This window comes from Dendrobates tinctorius, unplaced genomic scaffold (assembly GCF_039654945.1).
Source record: "Dendrobates tinctorius isolate UK_male_01 unplaced genomic scaffold, ASM3965494v1 ptg000224l, whole genome shotgun sequence".
Taxonomy (NCBI): Eukaryota; Metazoa; Chordata; class Amphibia; order Anura; family Dendrobatidae; genus Dendrobates; species Dendrobates tinctorius.
The window spans coordinates 4,383,040-4,395,703 of NW_027361891.1; the positions used below are offsets into that span (position 1 = coordinate 4,383,040).

Here is a 12,664-nt window from a genome sequence, read left to right on the forward strand (position 1 = left end):
TGACCAGTGTCCCTTTATGAGGTAATAACTCAGGAACGCTTCAACGCATCCTAGTGATTCTAAGACTGTTTTTTCGTGACATATTGGGCTTCATGTTAGTGGTAAATTTAGGTCGATAATTTTTGCGTTTATTTGTGAAAAAAATGGAAATATGGTGAAAATTTTGCAATTTTCAAATTTTGAATTTTTATTCTGTTAAACCAGAGAGTTGTGTGACACAAAATAGTTAATAAATAACATTTCCCACATGTCTACTTTACATCAGCACAGTTTCGGAAACAACATTTTTTTTCGTTAGGAAGTTATAAGGGTTAAAATTTGACCAGCGATTTCTCATTTTTACAACAAAATTTACAAAACCATTTTTTTAGGGACCACCTCACATTTGAAGTCACTGAGGGTCTATATGGCAGAAAATACCCAAAAGTGACACCATTCTAAAAACTGCACCCCTCAAGCTACTCAAAACTACATTCAAGAAGATTATTAACCCTTCAGGTGCTTCACAGGAGCTAAAGCAACATGGAATGAAAAAAATGGACATTTTAATTTTTCCAACCAAAATTTTCATTTAGCATCAATTTTTTCATTTTCACATGGGTAACAGGATAAAATGTATCTTAGTATTTGTTGGGCAATTTCTCCTGAGTACACAGATACCTCATATGTGGTCATAAACCACTGTTTGGGCGCACGGCAGTGCCCGGAAGGGAAGGAGCGCCATTTGACTTTTTGATTGGAAAATTAGCTCCAATAGTTAGCGGACACCATGTCGCATTTGGCAAGCCCCTGTGTGCCTAAACATTGGAGCTCCCCCACAAGTGACCCCATTTTGGAAACTAGACCCCCGAAGGAACTTATCTAGATGTGTGGTGAGCACTTTGAACCCCCAAGTGCTTCACAGAAGTTTATAACGCAGAGCAGTGAAAATAAAAAATCATTTTTTTTGCTCAAACATGATTTTTTATCCCGCTATTTTTTATTTTCACAAGGCTAACAGGAGAAATTGAACCATAAAAGTTGTTGTGCCATTTGTCCTGAGTACACCGATACCCCATATGTGGGGGGGGAACCACTGTTTGGGAGCACGGGAGAGCTCAGAAGGGAAGGAGCGCCATTTTGGAATGCAGACTTTGATGGAATGTTCTGCTGGCGTCATGTTGCGTTTGCAGAGCCCCTGTGTGCCTAAACAGTAGAAACCCCCACAAGTGACCCCATTTTGGAAACTTGAACCCCCAAGGAGCTTATCTAGATGTGTAGTGAGCACTCTGAACCCCCAAGTGCTTCACAGAAGTTTATAAACGCAGAGCCATGGAAATAAAAAAAATATTTTTTTCCCTCAAAAATGATTTTTTTAGCCCGCTATTTTTTATTTTCCCCAAGGGTAACAGGATAAATTGGACCCCAAAAGTTGTTGTCCAGTTTGTCCTGAGTACGCTGGTACCCCATATGTGGGGGGGAACCACTGTTTGAGCACACGGCATGGCACAGAAGGGAAGGAGCGTCATTTCACTTTTTGAATGATAAATTAGCTCCAATCGTTAGCGGACACCATGTCGTGTTTGCAGAGCCCCTGTGTGCGTAAACTTTGGAGCTCCCCCCCCATTGACCCCATTTTGGAAACTAGACCCCCTAAGGAACTTATCTAGATGCATAGTGAGCACTTTGAACCCCCAGGTGCTTCACAGAAGTTTATAACGCAGAGCCGTGAAAATAAGAAAAAAAAATTTTTCCACAAAAAATATTTTTTTAGCCTGCTATTTTTTATTTACACAAGGGTAACAGGATAAATTGGACCCCAAAATTTGTTGTCCAGCTTGTCCTGAGTACGCTGGTACCCCATAAGTGGGGGGGGACCACAGTTTGGGCACACGTTGGGGCTCGGAAGGGAAGTAGTGACGTTTTGAAATGCTGACTTGATGGAATGGTCTATGGGCGTCATGTTACATTTGCAGAGCCCCTGATGTACCTAAAAAGTGGAAACCCACCACAAGTGACCCCATTTTGGAAACTAGACCCCCCCAAGGAACTTATCTAGATGTGTGGTGAGCACATTGAACCCCTAAGTGCTTCACAGAAGTTTATAACGCAGAACCGTGAAAATAAAAAATCGTTTTCTTTCCACAAAAATTATTTTAGCCCCCATTTTTTATTTTCCCAAGAGTAACAAAAGAAATTAGACCCCCAAAGTTTTTGTGCAATTTTTCCTGAGTACGCTGATATCCCATAAGTGGGGGTACACCACTGTTTGGGGACACGTCGGGGCTCGAAATGGAGGGAGCACCATTTGACTTTTTGAACGCAAAATTGGCTGGAATAAATGGTGGCTCCATGTCGCGTTTGGAGACCCCGTGATGTGCCTAAACAGTGGAAACCCCTCAATTCTATCTCCAACCCTAACACACCCCTAACCCTAATCATAACCCTAACCCTAATCCCAACACACCCCTAACGAAATCCCAACTCTAACCCTAACCACAAGCCTAACCGTAATCCCAACCCCAACCCAACCCTAACCCCATCCTTAATTCCAACCCTAACCCTAAGTCCAACCCTAACCCTAAGTCCAACCCTAACCCTAAGTCCAACCCTAACCCTAAGTCCAACCCTAACCCTAAGTCCAACCCTAACCCTAAGTCCAACCCTAACCCTAAGTCCAACCCTAACCCTAAGTCCAACCCTAACCCTAAGTCCAACCCTAACCCTATTTCTAACCCTATTTCTAACCCTAACCCCAACCCTAGCCCTAACCCTAACGGAAAAATAAATAAATATTTATTTTTTTTATTTTATTATTTGTCCCTACCTATGGGGGTGATAAGGGGGGCGGTGATTTATTTTTTTTTTATTTTGATCACTATGAAGGTTTATCATAGTGATCAAAATAAATGAATGAATCTGCAGCGTTGCAGATTCGATTCAGCGCACTGCGCATGCGCCCGCCTTCTTCCAAGATGGCGGCGCCCATGACGCTGGACGGCGGGACACCGGGACGGATAGCGGGAGGTCGGAGGCACAAAGGAGGGAGAGAGGGAGTGATCGGAGGGTGAGAGGGGATGATCGGAAGGCGGGGGGGCAATTTATGACGGCGGCTGCCGATCGGTGCCGTCAGTCGGTGTGGGGGGGGGTCGGTTCTCGGTCTCCAGCCATGTCCGATGCTATTTCAGCATCGGCTGGATTGTAATATTTCACCAATTTTCATTGGTGAAATATTACAATCGCTCTGATTGGCAGTTTCACTTTTAACAGCCAATCAGAGCGATCGAAGGCACGTGGGGGCTAAGCCACGCCCCCAGGTGTTAATTCTGAAGGGTCCTTTGTGTGCGGGTCGGGTGACCTTTCAGTGACCCCGGTCACCCGACCCGCAGGGGGGCAATCAATTCATGACGCCACATAGGCGTCATGGGTCGTATTGTCACGACTTTTCATGATGCCTACGTGGCGTCAAAGGTCGTAAAGGGTTTAATAATTGTAAGCCCAAACCAGGAGTGGACAGTCAGCGGAAAAATATAATAGAAACACGTCACCAATTCTGTATTTATCACCCACTCCTGGTTTTGGCTTAAAAATACTGAGGTAAAATATGACCAAATACTCAATGTGTGAACGTAGTCTAACACATGCAGATTTTGATATGGATTTCCCACCTTGCCTTAGGCCACGTTCACATGTTCAGTATTTGGTCAGCATTTTACCTCAGTATCTGTAAGCCAAAACCAGGAGTGGGTGATAAATACAGAAGTGGTGACGTGTTTCTATTATACCTTTCCTCTGATTTTTTGGCTTATAATTTATTGAGGTAAAAAACTGACCAAATACTGATGGTGTGAACGTGGCCTTACTACAACTCACTTATGCCCTAGAGAGATCCAGGTAACATTCAAGCGCCTTCAGTTTATGGCAAAATATTACAAATACTCAAACATTGATGCTCCCTGCTAAGGCCTGTTTCACACTTCCGTTTTTGACCATCAGTCAAAATCTGCCGTTTTTGCAAAAAAACGGATCCGCCTTTTTTTTTGGCAGATCTGCTTTTTTCCCCATTGCATTACCGGCGGATCTTGACGGATGGCCATCCGTTGGATCCATTTTTTTGCGGATCCGTCAATTTTTTTGCGTCCGCCGAGATGCCTGGACGGACCCTGTAACGTTCTTTGTGCTGCAGGATCCGCATTTTTATAGAGCGCATGCCCGGAGGAATGAAGTCAGGAGGAAATTTAACCCTGAAATCATTTCTGGCGGACAGAAAAAATTCTCTCTCTCTCTTCCCAGGCAGCAGTTCCTTTAAAATTACTCATTCGCCGGATCCGTCAAAAAAACGATCCGGTCGCATCCGTTCACATCAGTTAACAACGGATCCGCTTTCCGCCATTTTGGCGGATTTTAACTGACACTAAAAAACTGATGTGTGAAACAGGCCTAAGAAGACCTGGAAAACCACCAATATAATCCTGAATGTTGAGCTGAAAACACCAAACATTGCTAAATATAAGTCACTTTAAGACAAATGTAACCTTTTCCTAGCTGTCTTACACGATTCCTGAAAGGGATCTGCAACTTTTTTCCTCACAAAGTCCTCTGCATGGACTTGGACTAGAAGATGGTCCAGCAGTGAGGGAGTTAACAGCAGCACTGTGTGTGTCCATTAGGGTGACCGCAAAAAAATCGATGTCGGAATTTTGTCCGTCTGGACCCCACAAAACGATTCCCCTTTCCAGATATTGAGAGAGCCAAAATTTGAGCTCGATCAAACGACGTTAACCCGTGCCGCTCGTCGCTCAAAGTTTGAAAAAATCCAAATTGAGGTATTTTAAGATTTAGGTATTTTGCATAGTCTGTTAGACTATAAAGAATGTGACAACAACATTGCAGAAATAGCCCTGACCAAATTTTCCAACCATTTGTGGTATTTGAATGCAGAGTTGGTGGGATTATCGTTTTTTGATCCCACCATTACAGACAATGAAAAGTTGTTAATGGCTAATAAATTGCTCTTTAGCACAGATGAACCATCAGAGCACGCTAGGGTTGTAAATCCAAAAGTTAGGAAAGAAAAATTAAAAGAGGTAGGAAGTAACCGACTTTAACGACCTTCTGACAAAAGATGAAGAACTAAAGCAATATGTCCTGCAAGTTGTAAGCAAATGCCGAGCATTATATTCTGACGTTTCAAAAACTACTTTAACCCCTTAACGACCGCCGATACGCCTTTTAACGGCGGTAATTAAGGGTACTAAAACCACAGCGCCGTTAATTCACGGCGCTGTGATTTAAGTGAATAGCGCCCCCCAGTGTCGGATTTTCTCCGGGGTCTCGGCTGCCAGGGGTAGCCGAGACCCCAGAGAACATGAATCGGTCGGTTTTTACCGACCCCCGCTTTTGCGATCGCCGTTATTAACCCTATAACGGCGACCGCAAAAAAAAAAAGCCGCGATTTTACATTTCATTTCTCTCTCCTCTGATGTGATCGCACATCAGAGGAGAGAGAAATAGGGTCCCCGATCCCCCCCGGTACCTCTCCGTGGCCCTCCGTCCCCTCCCGGTGGTCCCACGTCCCGCCGGCATCCTCCGATGGGCGCCGCCATCTTGAAAATGGCTGGCGCATGCGCAGTGCGCCCGCCGGGAATCTGCCGGCTCCGGCTGGCAGATTCCATTCATTATTTTGATCACTATGATAAACGATCATAGTGATCAAAATAAAAAAAACAGTACATAACCCCCCCGTTTATAGGCCAATATAATGAAATAAAGAAAATATTTTTTTTTTCAGTTTTCCATTAGGGTTAGGGTTGGGCTAGGGTTAGGGCTCGGGTCACGACTAGGGTTAGAATTAGGGTTAGGGCGAACTAGAATTAGGGTTAGAATTAGGATTAGGGATTAGGGTTAGGGGTGTGTTGGGGTTAGGGTTGGAGCAAGAATTGAGGGGTTTCCACTATTTGCCAACTTTGGGGGTCTAAAAATTGGGGTCTAAAAATATCACTTTTGTGGAAATAAAAAAAGACTTTATTTTCACGGCTCTACGTTATAAACTTCTGTGAAGCACTTGAAGGTTCAAAGTGCTCACCACACATCTAGATAAGTTCCTTAATGGGTCTAGTTTCCAAAATGGGGTCACTTGTTGGAGGTTTCAACTGTTTAGGCACATTAAGGGCTCTCCGAACGCAACATGGCATCCGATCTCAATTCCAGCCAATTCTGCGTTGAAAAAGTCAAACGGCGCTCCATCACTTGCGAGCTCTGCCGTGTGCTGAAAAAGTGGTTTACCCCCACATATAGGGTATCAGCGTATTCAGGAGAAATTGTACAACAAATTTTGTGGTTGATTTTCTCTTTTAACACTTGTGGAAATAAAAAAAATTGATTCTGAAGTAAATTTTTTGCAAAAAAAAGTTAAATGTTAATTTTTTCCTTCCACATTGCTTTAGTTCCTGTGAAGCACATAAAGGGTTAATAAACTTCTTGAATGTGGTTTTGAGCACCTTGAGGGGTCTAGTGTTTAGAATGGTGCCACTTTTGGGTATTTTCTGTCATGTACACCCCTCAAAATGACTTTAAATATGATGTGGTCCCTAAAAAAATGGTTTTGTACATTTTGTTGTAAAAATGAGAAATCGCTGGTCAACTTTGAACCCTTATAACTTCCTAACAAAAAAAAAATTTTGCTTCCAAAATTGTGCTGATGTAAAGTAGACATGTGGGAAATGTTATTTATTAAGAAATTTGTGTGACACATCTCTCTGATTTGAGGGCATAAAAATTTAAAGTTTTAAAATTGCAAAATTTTCAAAATTTTCGCCATATTTCCGTTTTTTTCATAAATAAACACAAGACTTATCAAAGAAATTTTACCACTAACATGAAGTACAATATGTCACGAAAAAATCTTAGAATCAGCGGGATCCATTAAAGCGTTCCAGAGTTATAACCTCATAAAGGGACAGTGGTCAGAATTGTAAAAATTGGCCTGGTCATTAAGCTGCAACCTGGCTCTGTCGCTAAGGGGTTAACAAAAGCTCTAGAATAGATTAGATAACTATGTAAAATTATCAACTCATGTAGGTTAGCGTGCTCTGATGGTTCATCTGTGCTGGTTCATCTGTGCTACTGAGCAATTTATTAGCCATTAACAACTTTTCATTGTCTGTAATGGTGGGATCAAAAAACGATAATCCCACCAACTCTGCATTCAAATACCACAAATGGTTGGAAAATTTGGTCAGGGCTATTTCTGCAATGTTGTTGTCACATTCTTTATAGTCTAACAGACTATGCAAAATACCTAAATCTTAAAATACCTCAATTTGGATTTTTTCAAACTTTGAGTGACGAGCGGCACGGGTTAACATCGTTTGATCGAGCTCAAATTTTGGCTATCTCAATATCTGGAAAGGGGAATCGTTTTGTGGGGTCCAGACGGACAAGATTCTGACATTTTTTCCCCCCCATATGAGATCCGGTCACCCTAGTGTCCATTGAAGAAAAAAAAAAAACCTAAGCATTGTTGGCGGGGAGGAGGGAGCTGACTGAGGGGACAGGCCTGTGGGAGAGAGAAAAGCCGCCCGACCGGGGCGGGAATTCCGCCTGCGTCACATGACGGACGGGCCCCCTGAGCAAGGCGCGCTCCTCGGTCAGCACTATGGCGTAGTGCAGGCATGTGCACAGTGCAGCAGGGGAGCTCTGCCACAGAGGCGCCCACGTCAGAGGGCACAGCGCCGTGTATACGTACACGGTACACGCCATACTGCAGCGGTACTGCAGGACACATGCTTGTGCTGCCGAGTAAAGAAATACCTCACAAGCCATAGTACATTTCTGAGAGGACACCTTCCCAGTTTAGGTTGATTGATTGCACTGGCTGTGACAGCAGCGCTGCTGGGACAGATGCTGCAAGTTGCCTCCGCCCCAGTCCTGCCCCCACCTGCACAGCGCCGGCAGCAGCAGTGTGTGTGCAGTGCGGTGAGATTGCAGCCGAGGACAGCAGCACGTCCCGCCCAGTAGGGTCACCCGCTCCGGGGAGCAAGCACACGGCGCTGGCTTACTGTGCTCCGTACAACGCGGTGCCTTTGCCTCCGCGCTTCTCCCACAGAGGAGAGGAATTGCTGCTGCCGCGCCGCCCCCACAAACTTACCGCCTGGGGCGGACCGCCACTGGTCCCCGATCCCCCCGGTGATCCTCGGCCAGCGTGCTTCTCCCCGTGGGCGCCATCTTCTTCCGGGAAAAAAAATGGCTGGCACATGCGCAGTCCACCCGCCAAGAGCTGCCAGACGGCACCCGGGAACAATAGGAAGATTTTTCCTATTGGTTTCTTTTGGCCACTGTGATAGGGTCTATCACAGTGATCAAAATAAAAAAATAGTAAATAAACCCCCCCTTTGTTAGGGAAAAATAATGAAAATATATTTATTTTCATTTTTCCGTTGGGGTTAGTTAGGCTAAAGTACCGTATTTTTCGGACTATAAGACGCACTTTTTCCCCAAAAAATTTTTTGGGGAAAGTGGGGGGGTGCGTCTTATGGTCGCAATATACTAACTTCCGAGGCTGGTGCCGCGGGGCTCTGTAGTGCGGTGGTGGCAGCGGGATGTGCTCCGGTGCAGGGGTAGCGGCTCTCTGTGCTCCGCTGCAGGGGCGGCGGCTCCGCCGGCACTTCCTCCAAGCCCGGAGGCCCCCGCACATCTCTTGCTGGCCGCCGCCATGTTGCGGTGGCCTCCGGGAACATTGCCGCCAGGAAGATGGCCGCCGGTCCGGGGACGGCGCATGCGCAGGTTCAGATCTCGTCCCGAGATCTCGGGGAACGAGATTCAAATCTCAGCAACGAGATCTCGTCCCAGGAGATCTCGGGACGAGATCTGAACCTGCACATGCGCCATCCCCGGACCGGCGTCCATCTTCCCGAAGGCCACCGCAACATGGCGGCGGCCAGCAAGGGATGTGCGGGGGCCTCCGGGCTTGGAGGAAATGCCGGCGGAGCCGCCGCCCCTGCACCGAAGCACAGAGAGCCGCCACCCTCACCCCACAGAGCCCACGTGCCCCAGCCCAACTGCTCCAGCCTCAGCCCAGCTGCCCCAGCACAGCAGCCACAGCACAGCACAGCTGCTCCAGCCCAGCTTCCCCAGTAGAGCCCAGCTGCTCCAGCACAACCAACCTGCCCCAGCACAGAGCCGCCACGAGCCTGGACCACTGAATGACCCCTGTGACCACTCCCCCACCTGTGCCGGATCCCTTCCCAGGTAAGCTGAATTAGGACTGTAAGACGGACCCCCATTTGACACATTATTTTTTCCCCTATTTTCCTTCTGAAAATTGGGGTGCGTCTTATAGTCCGAAAAATAAGGTAAGTTGGGCTAAAGTTAGGGTTGGAATTGGGGCTAGGGGTGTGTTGGGGTTAAGGTTGGGACTAGGGTTAGGGGTGTGTTGGGGTTAAGGTTGAAGTTAGAATTGAGGGGCTTCCACTGGTTAGGCATATCAGGGGGTCTCCAAATGCGACATGGCGCCACCATTGATTTCAGCAAATTTTGTGTTCAAAAAGTCAAACGGTGCTCCCTCCCTTCCGAGCCCCGACGTGTGCCCAAACAGTGGTTTACCCCAACATATGGGGCATCACCGTTCTCAGGACAAATTCCAAAGCAACTTTGGGGGTCTAATATTTCCTGTTACCCTTGGGAAAATAAAAAAATGGGGGTAAAAAATCATTTTTGTGGAAAGAAAATGATTTATTTTCACGTCTCTGCGTTATAAACTTATGTGAAGCACTTGGGGGTTCAAAGTGCTCACTACACATCTAGATAAGCTCATTGGGGGTATAGTTTCCAAAATGGGGTCACTTTTGGGCGGTTTCTACTGTTTAGGCACATCAGGGGCTCTGCAAACGCAACATGACGTCAGCAGACCATTCCTTCAAAGTCTGCATTCCAAAACGTCACTACTTCCCTTCTGAGCCCCGACGTGTGCCCAAACAGTGGTTCCTCCCCACATATGGGGTATCGGCATACTCAGGACAAACTGGACAACAACTTTGGGGGTTGCATGCAACCGCCATTTTCTTACTGGATGACACCGACTGCTGTGGGGGAGGCCTGGAGATAGAGGGACACTAGTAGGTACCAGGGGAAATCGGGGACCCTATTTCTCTCTCTTCTGATGTGCGATCACACTAGAGGAGAGAGAAATTAAATGGCACGTCGGACTTATTTTTTTGCGGTCGCCGTTATACGGTTAATAATGGCGGTCGCAAAGATGGGGTTGGTAAAAAACAACTGAATAATGTTCTCTGGGGTCTCGGGTACACCCGGCAGCAGAGACCCCAGAGAAAATACGACTGAGGGGGAACTATACACTTTTTCCACAGTGCCGATAACTACCGCCGTTAAAAGGCGTATCGGCGGTCGATAAGGGGTTAATAGTCCTGTTCAGGTAAACAGAAGAGGGAAAAAATAAAAATAAAAATTGCAGTATGCAATACTTTCATCCAAGTCTCGGATAAGACTCAGTCATTCACGTCTATGGATGTATAAAAAAAAAAAAAAATCTTATACAGAACATCCGTGTGACATCCAACTTTTATAGATACATTTCTATTATAAACCTAAGAAACTGTGTGTGATCACGTACATTTTTCGGTGCAGATGTATGAGAAGTGATCGCATGTGGACATCACACAAACGTAAAAAACAGATTGATTGCGCTCGGAAGAAAATTAGAAGAAAAAAAAAAGTTTTCTGGATGAAACTCGGACAATTTTTCACATGCTTGTCTGCAGACAACCTTAAACTGCCTAAGGCCGGGGTCACACTTGCGAGTGTGATGTGAGAAACTTGCACGAGTCTCTGACATCAATACCCGGCACTGACGCCAGCACTCGGGACCAGAGTGTGTGGCTGCATGTGTTCCTATGCAGCCGAACACTCCGGTCTGAGTGCCGGGTATTGATGCGAGAGACTCGCGCAATTTTTTTCACATCACACTCGCAGTGAGACCCTGGCCTTAGGCTCAGTCTAATATATGTAGAAGATACGTCCCATAGTTGTAGCTGGGAGTGAGAAATGCGACACTGTTGACACGGGGTGGATCCCATGTTAGTTCCTTTACGCCAGGCTGCAGAACAAAGAAGCAGGGAAATCTATCCAAAGTTGGAAACTCGGAGAAGCCGTGGATTTTCAGTATTTATTAAAACCTGTCGCCAGTCTGACTACCACAATGGTAAAAATAGCAGAAAAACTGGGCAACTGAAAGTTACAGAGTTGTTGTCTAAGGGCAGTAATGGCAGTGGGCCACCAGGTGCGCCCAGCATTGCACATCACTAGTGCCCCAGGACAAGCGGCGATGCCCCAGGATGGCCACCGTTGACCCAGGACGAGTGCCGCGGTCCCAGGATGGCCACCGTTGACCCAGGACGAGTGCCGCGGTCCCAGGATGGCCACCGTTGACCCAGGACGAGTGCCGCGGTCCCAGGATGGCCACCGTTGACCCAGGACGAGTGCCGCGGTCCCAGGATGGCCACCGTTGACCCAGGACGAGTGCCGCGGTCCCAGGATGGCCACCGTTGACCCAGGACGAGTGCCGCGGTCCCAGGATGGCCACCGTTGACCCAGGACGAGTGCCGCGGTCCCAGGATGGCCACCGTTGACCCAGGACGAGTGCCGTGGTCCCAGGATGGCCACCGTTGACCCAGGACGAGTGCCGTGGTCCCAGGATGGCCACTGTTGACCCAGGACGAGTGCCGCGGTCCCAGGATGGCCACCGTTGACCCAAGATGAGCGCCGCGGTCCTGGGACGAGGGCCGCGGTCTCGGGACGAGGGCCGCCGACCCAGGAAGAGCGACACGGTCCCAGGACGAGCGCCGTTGACCCAGGATGAGCGCCGCGGTCCCGGGACGAGCGCCGTGGTCCTGGGACGAGGGCCGCGGTCTCGGGACGAGGGCCGCCGACCCAGGAAGAGCGACACGGTCCCAGGACGAGCGCCGCGGACCCAGGACGAGCGCCATGCCCCTGGGTGATACCATGTAGTATGCTGCAGCATCACTAGAAGCCATGACACTGGTGGCACCTACAAGACCCTGGTGATCACGGATGTGCCTATGAAGCAATGAACCAGAAGTAGTAAGAGCAGCCTGCTCCGCAATGTAAGGCGCAGCTAGGTAAGAGCCGCACAGGCCAGAGCCCACGAGTGGCCGCCACACAGCGCCCGGCGGCGAGGGGCCCACGCCTGGAGTACTGCGCCACCCACCTAGTGTTCTTACCTGCGCCCCTCACCAGATGCCACCCGTCCTGAGGCTGCAGCGCTTCCGTGTCATGAGGTCACGTGTTAGCAGCCGATATGACGGGGCGGGCAGGCTGCGCTGCTGATTGGCGGCAGACATGTTTGTTGTGGAAATGCAGTCACCGAGACAGTGTTCCGTGCTACCGTGCGATAAGTCCGTGTCCTCCGGCTGGTGGTCTCCAGGGATTCTACACCCCGTGGAAACTCCATCATTTCCCGCTGTGACAAAAACTGCGCTCATTCCCTTTCGGATTGTAACCATCTCGTTGCCGGCACTGTGTCTGCAGTCAGGAGCAGCCATTATTCATCCACACGGTAGACCGCAGTGGTCCTAAAGTCCGAACTGCTCGGTAAAACCCAATGTTGCTCCTTAGGTTTTGTTCACACTCTGTAGTTGAGCAGGTCTGC

General features: G+C 47.9%; 1 protein-coding gene across 2 annotated transcripts in view; it reads right to left on the bottom strand.

Moving 5' to 3' along the window:
• Positions 1–12,415, bottom strand: part of TBK1 (TANK binding kinase 1) — a 143,763-nt gene extending 131,348 nt beyond the window's left edge. The window contains exon 1 of one of the 2 annotated variants that reach the window (XM_073555458.1): positions 12,237–12,415. The gene's annotated coding sequence lies outside the window, so the exon portion shown is untranslated. Of the gene's footprint in view, positions 1–12,223 lie in introns of both variants that reach the window. The other variant, XM_073555459.1, reaches the window with a different exon arrangement.
• Between the last annotated feature and the right edge of the window lie 249 nt (positions 12,416–12,664).